Source organism: Petromyzon marinus, chromosome 61 (assembly GCF_048934315.1).
Source record: "Petromyzon marinus isolate PM22_M1 ecotype Great Lakes invasive population chromosome 61, UKy_Petmar_22M1.pri1.0, whole genome shotgun sequence".
NCBI lineage: Eukaryota > Metazoa > Chordata > Hyperoartia > Petromyzontiformes > Petromyzontidae > Petromyzon > Petromyzon marinus.
In genome coordinates this window covers 8,949,234-8,960,784 of record NC_133727.1, presented here as the reverse complement: position 1 = coordinate 8,960,784, position 11,551 = coordinate 8,949,234, and the positions used below count along the sequence as shown (strand labels likewise).

Here is an 11,551-nt window from a genome sequence, read left to right as displayed (position 1 = left end):
CAGCACACAGGTGTGTTGTACCAGTGACGAATTGGCCACGTTCTGTTTATGTGACAACCCTTACTAGTCCGCTGTCGGGTGGTGGCGGGTTTAATGACACATTTATGTATTTATACAATCTAACCCAAAAAACCTGTATTATGGATGATATTGGTCACGAAAGCCTACGTGTTAAACTCACTGCACGAAAGACCACCAAATTCCATTGCACTAAATTTGGTTAAATTCCAGCTTTGAGAATTCAAAAAATATCAATTTTTCTGTCTTTGGGTGAGCGTAACCCTCAGTGGTCATCGGGAGCCACGTAGACATCTGTTGAGTTCTGGCTTGGGCTTTGATCAGGCGTGGGCATTGTGTAATTGCGAGGACCCCATGGTTCACCCGTGGTGTGTTCATCGTATCCCCGCAGGCGTCTCTGACGTACGCAGAGGCTCAGCTAATGATGGACGACGCCGGGCGGAAGGACCCGGTCACCAGCAGCTTGCGTGGCCTCAACTCCCTGGCCAAGATTCTCAAGCAGAGGCGCATTCAAAATGGGTAACTCATTGTCAGGATCTTCATCCCCTCCACCGCCTCTGGAGCGCTGAGCAGTATTAATGGGTGCACCACATTTAGTCGATCGGCAGGTCGCCTGTGGCGCGGTAAAGTGTGGTTACTCCCGTGTCTTCTAAGACATCCGGCCAGCGTGGAAGAGTAGGCTAAAATACATTGAGAGGGACTGTAAAAGGGTGTATCTCTAGAGGGGCCCCCTCTTATGGGAGCCCCCTTCTTCCAGCAGTGGCTTGAGCAAGCAATTGCAAGGCTGCACCTGTAGCTTTTTTTGACCCCATGATGCATGAGGCTTGGGTGAATACCATTCACAAACAAGTGTTACAGGATTCTTACTCTTTGTTTTTTTTCAGTAAAGTCACGTAGGTAAAACTATAAAATTAAATAACAACTAAATTAAATCACGACGTTTCGGGCGCAACACAAGCGTCCTTCTTCAGGTGGGACAACCACAGCCAGAAACAATTGCTGAAGTGGGCAATAAAGCGCTGTTGTAACAAGAGGCTATATAGGTAAGAGAGTGGGGGGGAGCAAGGGGGGAGAGATAGAGATGGGGGGTGTGGGGTAGGGGAAGTGGGGTGCTGCTAGAGGGATTAAAGGGGCGAGCACGGCAAAATGCCGGGGGGGTGGGGGGAAGTGAGCGGGGCTGAGAGTGGGAGGCTGAAGAAGCTGGAGATGCGGAAATGAAGGCAACAATAAATAAGTTAAGGTTTTACCTGGTTAATAACATCCTTCTAGATTGGAGTGTTACAGGCTGCTGCGGGGCTACATTGTGGGCAATAGAGGACAATGCAGTGACACAAATTGTTTTACTCTTCTTAATGCTCCCATGTCTGTGCTCCCCCACCTTTGCCAACGCGTACTGACCACCACGGTTAAGTACGGTAAAACCACCCCACGATCCGCATGACATGGGGCGGCCCTCATCCAGCAGTGGATTGACTTAACGAGCTGTGCATGTTCAACTCAAATATCTGAGTTTGTGAAGTGTCTTATATTAAGATTCTGTGTTGTTTTGGCTGGACATGATAATCGCTCACGTCCCTTCTCCACCCGTATGGCATTGACTCTGGCATCCCCTGAGGTCCGATTCCACATGGACAGCGAAACCCACGACCCGATCGACCTGCAGACCAAGGACCTCGTGAGTCTCGTCAACAAGACACCTCCCATGACTGCAATCCGACTGTTGTGCAGATCTCTCTATCAGAATCAAAATATATATTTCTACTGGAAGAATCTGATGAGCTATAAAGCTCTTTTTTCACAGATGTCCAGTTGGGGCAGGTCACAACGTTACAACAACAAACAATGCAAGCACACGTTAGGATTGCAAAGTATTGGAAAGGTAAACAAATAACTTAAACAAATATACAAATACAACTAAACTATTTTTTATCATACCAAGTAAAACCCTGACCACAAATGATAGCTGAACAAAGTGGCTTATCACGTGGGAAATTTATTATCAGCAAAATAATCTAAGATAAAGATTCTTGACCCTTGTGGTTGATGTGTTGTGGTGGCGGAAACTGGTGCGTGTACACAGGGAGACCAACTCGATGGTGGAGGAGTTCATGTTGCTCGCCAACATCTCCGTGGCGGAGCGCATCGTAGGCGAATTCCCCGAGTGTGCGCTGCTCCGACGCCATCCGGCGCCTCCGCCTTCCAACTACGACATCTTGGTGAAGGCGGCGAAATCAAAGGTAGAGTTAGAACCCCTTTTAACGACTACTCTTGTTAACTAATCGCTTAACAACGGGCCTCCAATGTGTAGGCTTAACCGACCATTTCTCTGTTAACGACGGGCTGTTGTAGGTACAGTAAATATGAATTAATGCCACATAGAAGGGAAACAATAAAATAATAAAAATATAAAACAATAAAATTCTCACGACGTTTCGACTGCAACACAAGCAATCATCATCAGGTGTGAAAACCACAACAAGAAAATTTGAAAAAAGTGCCAGTTATTTTTAACGTTAGCACCACGGAGAGAGATTTGACAGTTTGTTCAGATGTACGAGTCCATTTATGTTCGGAAAAGAGGAGGGAGGAGACGAAAAATAATGGATGCGTTCTGAAAGCCACCTTAAGCGTGATCAATCAATTAAGACCCAAAATGGTTTATCAAATCTCTCTCCGTGGTGCTAACGTTAAAATAACCGCCACTTTTTTCACATTTTCTTGTTGTGGTTTTGACACCTGATGATGATTGCTTGTGTTGCAGTGGAAACGTCGTGAGAATTTAATTGTTTTATATTTTTATTATTTTGTTGTTTCCCTTCTACGTGAATTTACCGAAAGAACCAAGAATATGAATCCCTGCAGTCACGAAAGCTTTAAATCAAAATGAATTAATGCATTTATTAACAGTGTTTATTTTAATATGATGTGTTTATAATGTTAGTATCTTTATGTATTAATATCCATTGTTTAAATATTATAAAATACGTTTTTTGGGTGAACAAGGGAAACTTTCGATGCTATCGGACCGAATTAAGCTTTTAACACGTATTTCCTATACTCGCTTAATGACCAAATCCTTTAATGCTCGTGTTCGTGGAACCAATTACCGTCTTTAAGAGGGGTTCTACTGTCTCTAGATTGCTGTTAACCTTCCTTCAATATCATCCTCCTCGCAAGGAATTCAGACGTCGCCGGGTGGCTCAAATTTTTGTTTGAGGTCTTTTGGCTTAACCGGGTGAGAACTCAAGAGACCATAATAGTCTCATTTGCAAGGGTCACCTGGGTCACCCTATGACCCAGAGATTACAGCTGGGACCCTGGCTTCAAAATCCAGCAGCCGCATTGAACATACTGTGTTATCAAGTGTAGGGAGTTGAAGGACTCGGCTCGTTTCCCAGCTACTCCACAGAAATAAGCAACAAAAAACCATCACGATAAATGTAGTACTGTATTTAATTTTAGATAAATTCCAGCACTGAAATGTTGAAATATCAGGTCGACTTATTGTGATGAACATTATGCTCAAAATGGGTGGGAATGTGCTACCCCCTACTGTGAAGCAGAGGTGTCTTGAAACGACGTCAGTATTGGCCTGAGCGAGCAATTGCAGGGCTGCACCTTTTACCTTTATCTTGAGATGTAGCCGTATAGTTTCCACTCGCCCTTAGAGGCAGAACAACTCAAAAGGTGTGACGAACCACAGACAACGCTGGAAGGCAGCCAGGCACTGTGCCAGATGTAGATTAATCCACTTGCTGTACTGCCTTCTCCTGGCAAGCCAGGTTATGGAAACCTGAATGCCCACAGGAAGTGCGCTGAATAACGTTTTCTTTCCAATACACCACAACCCTTGCTGCTTCCCCAGCACTGAACTACAAGCCACGTGCGGGATAGTCACCTCACAAACGCCGGTGTGCCCGATTTTTTTGCGCAGAACATCGAGATCCAGGTGGACTCGGCTAAGGTGTTGGCCGAGTCCTTGGACCGGGCGGCGGTGCCGGGAGCGCCACCATACCTCAACACTCTGCTGCGTATCCTGGCCACGCGCTGCATGATGCAGGCCATCTACTTCTGCTCCGGCATGGAGCCCGACACCCACCACTACGGGCTCGCCACCGCCATCTACACCCACTTCACGTCGCCCATTCGACGGTGACGTGCTCTGGAGTCAGGCACACGCGTGAAATCGACCTTCGCGATTATTGAGGAGACTATGTTGTTGTCTTGGTGTGGTCTGGGACTGTGCTGCCTTTCCCAAGTTTAGATATTTATTTATTAATTGGTGTACTTTTGCAATGTTAACTTGTCATTATGGCACACCTCCGATTAGCACGATTGGCTACGTACGGTGCGAATGAAGTTCAACATACAACTTGTATATCTTTTTTCTATTATTTACTTTTAGTGATTTGTTTACCTTTCCTATTCTTAACACTCCTATCATCTACCTACTGGACGTCTGTCAAAAAGAGCTTTTATCGCGAATCGGATTTCTCCAGGATAAAGTTTCAGATTTTGACTTATTTTTCTAAAAGGTCTTATAAACGGGAAGTTTGGCCAATTCCTTAAATGGTTGTTTGGCTTGTGTTGGAGAAAAACTAGAGGATCCGGAGAACACCAACGCCTACAAGGAGGGTGACAGTGTTCCACTTGCAGAATCAAGAATCCATTGCCGTGTTGCAGCGGCGGCCAAAAGTGAATTGCAATTCTGCCATGGATCGCTAACGATTTTGTTGTGGATCTTAAATAAGAACACAGATATGAGCAGGCAGCAATTTGCGCTACATCTGATGACAAATAAAAAGTCCTCAACAAAGAATTAAATTCATACATTAACAAAGATAATTTCCACCAGCAGATGGTACTAGAACGTGGTTTGTCCAGAGTACAGTATTCTATCACAGCGTTAAATCCATCTGAGTCATTGTTTGCGTAGCTTTCTGGTGGATCGTGAAACCCGCTGAGATCCACCAGAATGAATCGCGGTGCTTGGTGGATTAATACCGCTGCTCCGTTGGCATCTCGTGGCCATACCGCAGCCAGTATCTACTGTAAATTTAATCTTCATATTAAATAGAGGCTACAACAAATGTGAATATTGTTGTTGTTGTTGTCTCCCTGTACCGTTACAGATACTCGGATGTGATTGTGCACCGGCTGCTGGCCGTGTGCGTGGGCGCCGACCCCACGTACCCGGCGCTCACCGACAAGCAGAAGCAGCAGCAGCTCTGCAACAACCTCAACTACCGCCAGAAGATGGCGCAGTACGCCCAACGCTCGTCTGTAGCTTTCCACACGCAGGTGGGAGGCGGAAGTGTGGGCCACGTGGAGCTTGCACGGCGTGTGCTTAGGCACCTGATAATGCGTCAATTCGTCTCTTGAAAACCATTTTTAAGGTCACGAAAGCAGGCATCGTATTGTGCGTGTAGTAAGAATCAATTGTTTTCTATTCGCACGCTTACGTGTGGTGGTGCCGTGGCTGTACTGGTTGGCTACACTTGACGTTGCTTTTCAGCATTCTTCTGTGTTTGCTGAAAAACCTGGTCACTTGGCACATTTGCCCATGATGTGACAACTTTATTTGATTGGCTCTGTCATGTGATGGAGGATTATAGTCAATACAATTGACATTGTACCTTCACGATTGAACTCAAAATAATCCCCATGACATGATGCCAATAGCACAACTGGAATAAATTATCGGGGGGATGCAGAAAAATACCTTAAGTTTTGTTAAATAATTATGGGCTTGGTAAGTGATGCGCGTGTGTCTGCTCTTTGCCACGTAGCGGTGATTAACAGCTGTTGTTGTTGTGGTCTCAGTTGTTCTTCAAGAGCAAGGGAGTGGTGAGCGAAGAGGGCTTCGTGCTGTTTGTGCGCAAGAACGCCGTGGTGGTGCTCATTCCCAAGTACGGCTTGGAGGGGACGGTTTTCTTTGACTCCAAAGATCTCAAGCTCAACGTTACCTTCGACGAGGAGGTAGGGCATGTGTTCACTTAACCGGGAGGCATTGGCATTTCCCGAACGGCTGAATTCTGCATTTAAACCCAGGACTGGCTTAATGCACTGGGACCCAAGCCCCCTGACCATCTCTCTACGATTAGGTTTCTATCAGACACACAGACACTTGGTTTAAGGTGGAAGAACGCAGTGAGATACGAAGCTCCGTTTTTTTTGCCATTTGGCAGTGTGGACTATTACAGAGGAAGTTACACCGGTGGATACATTAGAGCCGGATGGCTCACAGGGCTATACCAAAATAAACTGAAACTGAATTAAATTATGTAAATGCGTTTCAAATATAAAACGGTCACAATTAAATATGCTTTGGAAATGACTGCCATGACGGAGCCCGTATTGTCACGGAGAGGACATCACATTAAAAATACAGTAAAATCCCTCAGATCCGGAAGAATTATAGAGAAACTCTAATGCTTTCTGTAAACAATGAGAAACTCGAAGGGCAGAAAAGTACTTGTAGAATAAAAACAAATGAGGGAAATAGTAGTTGATGCAAAAAGTGATTTCTAGATGGCAAAAAGCACATTTGTGACCAGTGGATCTGGTCCTTTCCAGCATGCCTTGTATGCCGCATTACATTGTCACTCTGCGTGGATAATGCACACAGCCTAATTTGGACCAGAAGCTCAAAAGGGTCAACATTTGCAGCCATATTTTTGGTATGTTCTTAACTGCAATTGTACACTCCATATAACCTAAGGGGGGTTGCATCTACTCCTTAATGATGGCCAAATAAGGCTTTAAAATTCCTTGGCTGGCCCGCACATCACGATCCCTCGGTTGGTTTGGTCATTGCAGCCATCGGCTTCTCATGCCTGGTTTTCAGCTCGCGGTGAGGTGGCCCAAGCGGTATTGCATTCGCTGTGTGTTGTGGAGGTTTGCGTTTCAAACTCGGTGGCCACTCCGGTTAATACTGTGGTGTGTATTAAGCGTAAAATATTTACAGGCTATCCGCTTTAACAGTGGACGTTTAAAGATCCTGTAACGTTATTCGTGTGCCAGCATCATGGTCCAAGGTTGGCAAATTACATGCAAATTACTTATTTGGGGAGCACATATCAATCGTTCGCCTCCTTTTACAAAGACGTAGCAGTGACCTTGAATGCAAACGTTTTGAGAATCAGTGAGGCTTTTCTGAGTAACCCATTTAATAGTATGAATAATAACGTTGGGTTTACGTCAATCCGTGCTTGTGTGCAGGGCACTTGGCAGAGAGCAGTCAGCGGTAGTGTAGCGTTAGCGCTCTGCGCACGATCCCGACGACTTGGGTTCGATTCCTTCGCACGGTCAACACCAGTGATGATTATCTGAACCGGTCCTGGGCCTCCCCTAGGTTGACTCGGAACTCAATTGAATGCCTGGTGCGGTGTGTAAACATCGCCACTGGGGAGACAAAGGCGGCCGGGCATGGCGCCGGCGACCCACCTCCTTGTGTGCCGTGCCGGCCTTCATCTGTGCTCCTCGCCAACAGCACTTGCCCCAACAGTCTGTTAAGGCTACATTGGAGATATGTCTTTGTGTTTTGTGTAGGGCCCCACGCTGTGCGTGGAGGGCATCGCGCTGAACATGTTCGACCGCGTGTGCGTGCGCGTGTCGCTCGCTGGATTCGTCCAACCTGCAGCACCAGCGGATCCGCATGCACCTCGTCTGCCCGGAGGTACTCACCGTGCGGCGCGATGCACAACCTCGGAATACCACCGATTTGTATTGTGACCATGCTGCTGTTGCTGCTTGCTGCGCCAGCAGTAGTGCACAAAAAACAAACGCTCGCCGCATCGGAACGTCAGCGGGCCGAAAATTAATGACACAAGCCACAGCATAGCGCTTGTTGCCATGCAACCCAAACTGTGGGACCGTATAGTAAACCCATAGAGACACAGAGATACATAGGAGATGCAGAGAGACCCATTATTATTCCTAGAGATTCATAGAGACTCATACAGATACATAGCAGTGCATTAAAAAGAAGCTACTGTACGATTGTGGCCATGCAACCCAAACTATGGACCACATTTTACACCACTGTCTGTTGTCCTATACCTCCTGTAACTGGCAAATTGGATATAACGCGATGATGAATGTATGAAGGAACGCATTTTTTGTATAACGCGGATCCGAACTGGATTTAACTCGGTTGAATGAATGGAACTACGTCGCACGAGTAGGAATAAGTGGTTGTAACGGCTGCCTCGGCGTAGCATCACACAAGGCGGGATGCTGCTGGATGCTTCTAGATGCTACCCACGTTCCTTAGTCTTTGTTCAGCCTGTGTTACGCATCTCACGCGTTATTGCGGACTGCGCTCTTCGCCATATAATATATATTATTTATTATATCACGATTTTTCCAAAACGCGGTGTTCTTGAGGTACGCAACTACCGTATTATAGAACAGACTGTATATCCAAAGACTGTGGGATACTATCCCTACCTATATCAGTTGTGACTGTCCGTGTGTTTAAATCCAGCTTGAAAATGTCGTTATTAATTGGCTTTTCCTGGATTCTGATTGGTTATTACTGTGAGGGGAATCATTATGATTAGCTTTTATTGCATTTTGCATGCTGTGTAAAGTGTCAGTATCACTGTCATTATTGTTATTATCGGCTTTTACTTTATTTCTATTGGCTTGTATCTATACTTGAGTAGTTTTTTAATGTCCAGTGCTTTTTTGAGATATTTCGATATGCAAGGTGCTGTATAAAATAGATTTTTATTATGGCCCTAGTTCATTGCACAAGAAGGGCCATTATCTGAAACGTGACCTATTTAAATGATCGTTTGGGGCTGTTGTTGATGAATGCGAGTTCTCAAGATACCAAGCTAAGTCAGGGTGTGGGAGCCTTGGTAGATATCAGATGTCTTAACAAAACTCCATGAGTCTGTTCTGTATGGGTTTCCTCCGGGTTCTCTGGTTTCCTCCCATATCTAAAAAGAAGCATGCGTTGAAACTGGTATTAAGGTAGTTTACGTATCGCCATGGGCGGCAGGGTGGCACATTGGTAAACCCTTGCATCTTGCAGCAAGAAAACTGGGTTTGATTCCCAACTAGAGTGTGTTACTGTGTGGAGTTGTCATCTTCTCTCCCCCTGTTCCTCAAAAGTCTTCAGACTTGGTGAAGTTTTTCAGTGTTATTAAGTGTAATAATAACGTATCACTTGTGTTGGAAATACTCGCATGTGTGTGTGAGAGCATTGGTGTAGTGGTTAGCACGCTGCGCTATGAACCCGGCAACCCAATTCCCACTCACCGCCAACACCAATGAGGATTATCTGAACTGCTGTTTTGCCTACCCAAGGTCAACTCTTTCTTAAATGAGTACCTGGTGCAGTGTGTAAACATCAGCACTGGGGAGAGGTGTTGGCCACTTACCCCCTCGTGGGCCATGCCGCCTAACAGCAGCAGTCTGTTAAAGGCTTATTTGGGTGACTATCTTTGTTGTACGTTTGTGCCATTTGTGTGTCCGCTGTCACAGATTCCAGGCTACAACCCTGCGGAGTCCACCCCATGGGGCTCGCCTTCTCCCCGGCCTAAGAAACCCAGACAACACTAGTGTATCGTGGATGCGGTGTCAACAAGATGTCGGAGGAGGTGCATGAGTGGGCACACACTCTGGGTTTTACATCTGCAGAGTTAATTAAGTGTACATTGTGCTCGCAAGCAGAGGTGAACAATTGAAAAAAAAGCAGTGGCGGTTATGAGAAATGCTACCCTGAAGTAACAGACGGTTTGCACTCTGAACTTGCAATCCAGAGGTCACCGGTTCTTCATTCTCCTGTCGCAGCGGTTCAAGTGGTAGCGCAATTTTTTTTATTTAGAATTTTTACCTTGCCAACCAGTACAATCAGCCAATTAAGGTGTATACGCGTCAAGATGTATGAAAGGTTTAGGATATCTTATGCCCCACTTCTTTGCCAGCCAAGACACTGACCCCCTTGTGATGAAGGTGATTTCACAAAAATATTGGTTACTGAATCGGTGGTGTTTATTGACTAACGCAGCAGTGTCCAACCCACAAAGCACTGTGATCCATTCTGGTATATCTCAACATGTTCCGTGATCTACCAGCAATATTTGACCAACAGTTACCCGGATGGATTTAACCGACTAATAGAACACTGTAGACATACCAAGTACTAGTGCGATCTATTGGTTTAAAATATATATTATTAATCCATTCATTCTTAGTTGGGGATTTTGTTTTGCCATCTGCTATAACAAGAATTGCTTTATATTACAGGTGTTTATTCATATTTGTCCCGAGATCCACAATCAAAATCTTTTGCGATCATCCACCCATGGATCACGATTCACATATCGGCTACCACTGATCTAACAGTTGAAAACCAGTTTAACACGTAGGCTTTCGCGACCAATATCCATAACACGGGTTTTTTTGGTTAGATCGCGTAATAAATATTTAAATGTGTCGGTAAACCCGCCACCACCCGACACAGCCAATTCGAAAGGTTTGTCACATTAACGGAACGTGCCAATTCGTTACTAGTAACATCACACCGGTGTCTTGGAGAGCAAAGCCACAACATTTACAATCTGAGTGCGATGTTTCACCAGTAATTACAACCAGCTTCATCAGGCGACAGCCAGATTCGTGGAGAATCCTCGTTCCTTAATGCGCATGCATAATGTGTGTTGATTAACATATAAATAACCCAATCGGCAATGGATACCCATAGTCATATGCATTCATTGATTCCCCTCCCAATTCGCGAAAGAAGTGCTCACAAGTGATGGCTGTCGCCTGATGAAGCTAGTTAGTGCTGGCGAAATGTTGTACTTAGATTGTAAATGGTGTGGCTTTGCTCTCCAACACACTGGTGGACTGTACTAGTAACGAATTGACATGTTCTGTTTACGTGACAAACCTTACTAATTGGCTGTCGGGTGGTGGTGGGTTTAACAACACATTTATATATTTAAACGATCTAACCCATAAAACGTGTATTATAGTTGAAAACCTACAATTGTGCCAGGTTTGGCCTGTCGGAGTGGGCCATTAGGGTGGCCACTCGGAGGGCAAAGCTCTGGGGAATCCGAGCAAGAGCTTCGAAGTATGATTGTGCACGGTGATACCCGCAGGAGTCTTGTGATGGATGGCAAATGGAAGATTTTTTTTATCGCGAGAGGATTCCCTGCAAGGGATGTTAGGTTACTTATTCTTGTGAGGATGCCATTTACTGTATGAAGGGGCAGCGGTCAGCTGCATAGAACAGAGTATAAAATTCCCCGAGCTGTTGCTGCTTAAATCGTCGGTTTAACGGAGAATTTCACCTCAGGTTTTTTACACAGCTACCCTACCCCTCATCGGACTCTGTGCAATCACACAAGGAATGTTTTTGGAAAAAATGTCGGTGTCAGGAAATTTTAAGGTTTAATCGTTTACAAATGCGCATTTCGTTACAGCTTCTCTTGTCCTTTAGACGTGCAAAGATAATTTCTGACAAAATATTGACACGTTTTCAAATTGTTTCGTAAATGGTTATAACTTTGCT

At 45.2% G+C, this 11,551-nt stretch overlaps 1 pseudogene; it reads left to right on the top strand.

The window, feature by feature from the left end:
• Window positions 1-273: 273 nt before the first annotated feature.
• LOC142906028 (exosome complex exonuclease RRP44-like) overlaps window positions 274-11,551 on the top strand; it is a 31,519-nt pseudogene continuing 20,241 nt past the window's right edge.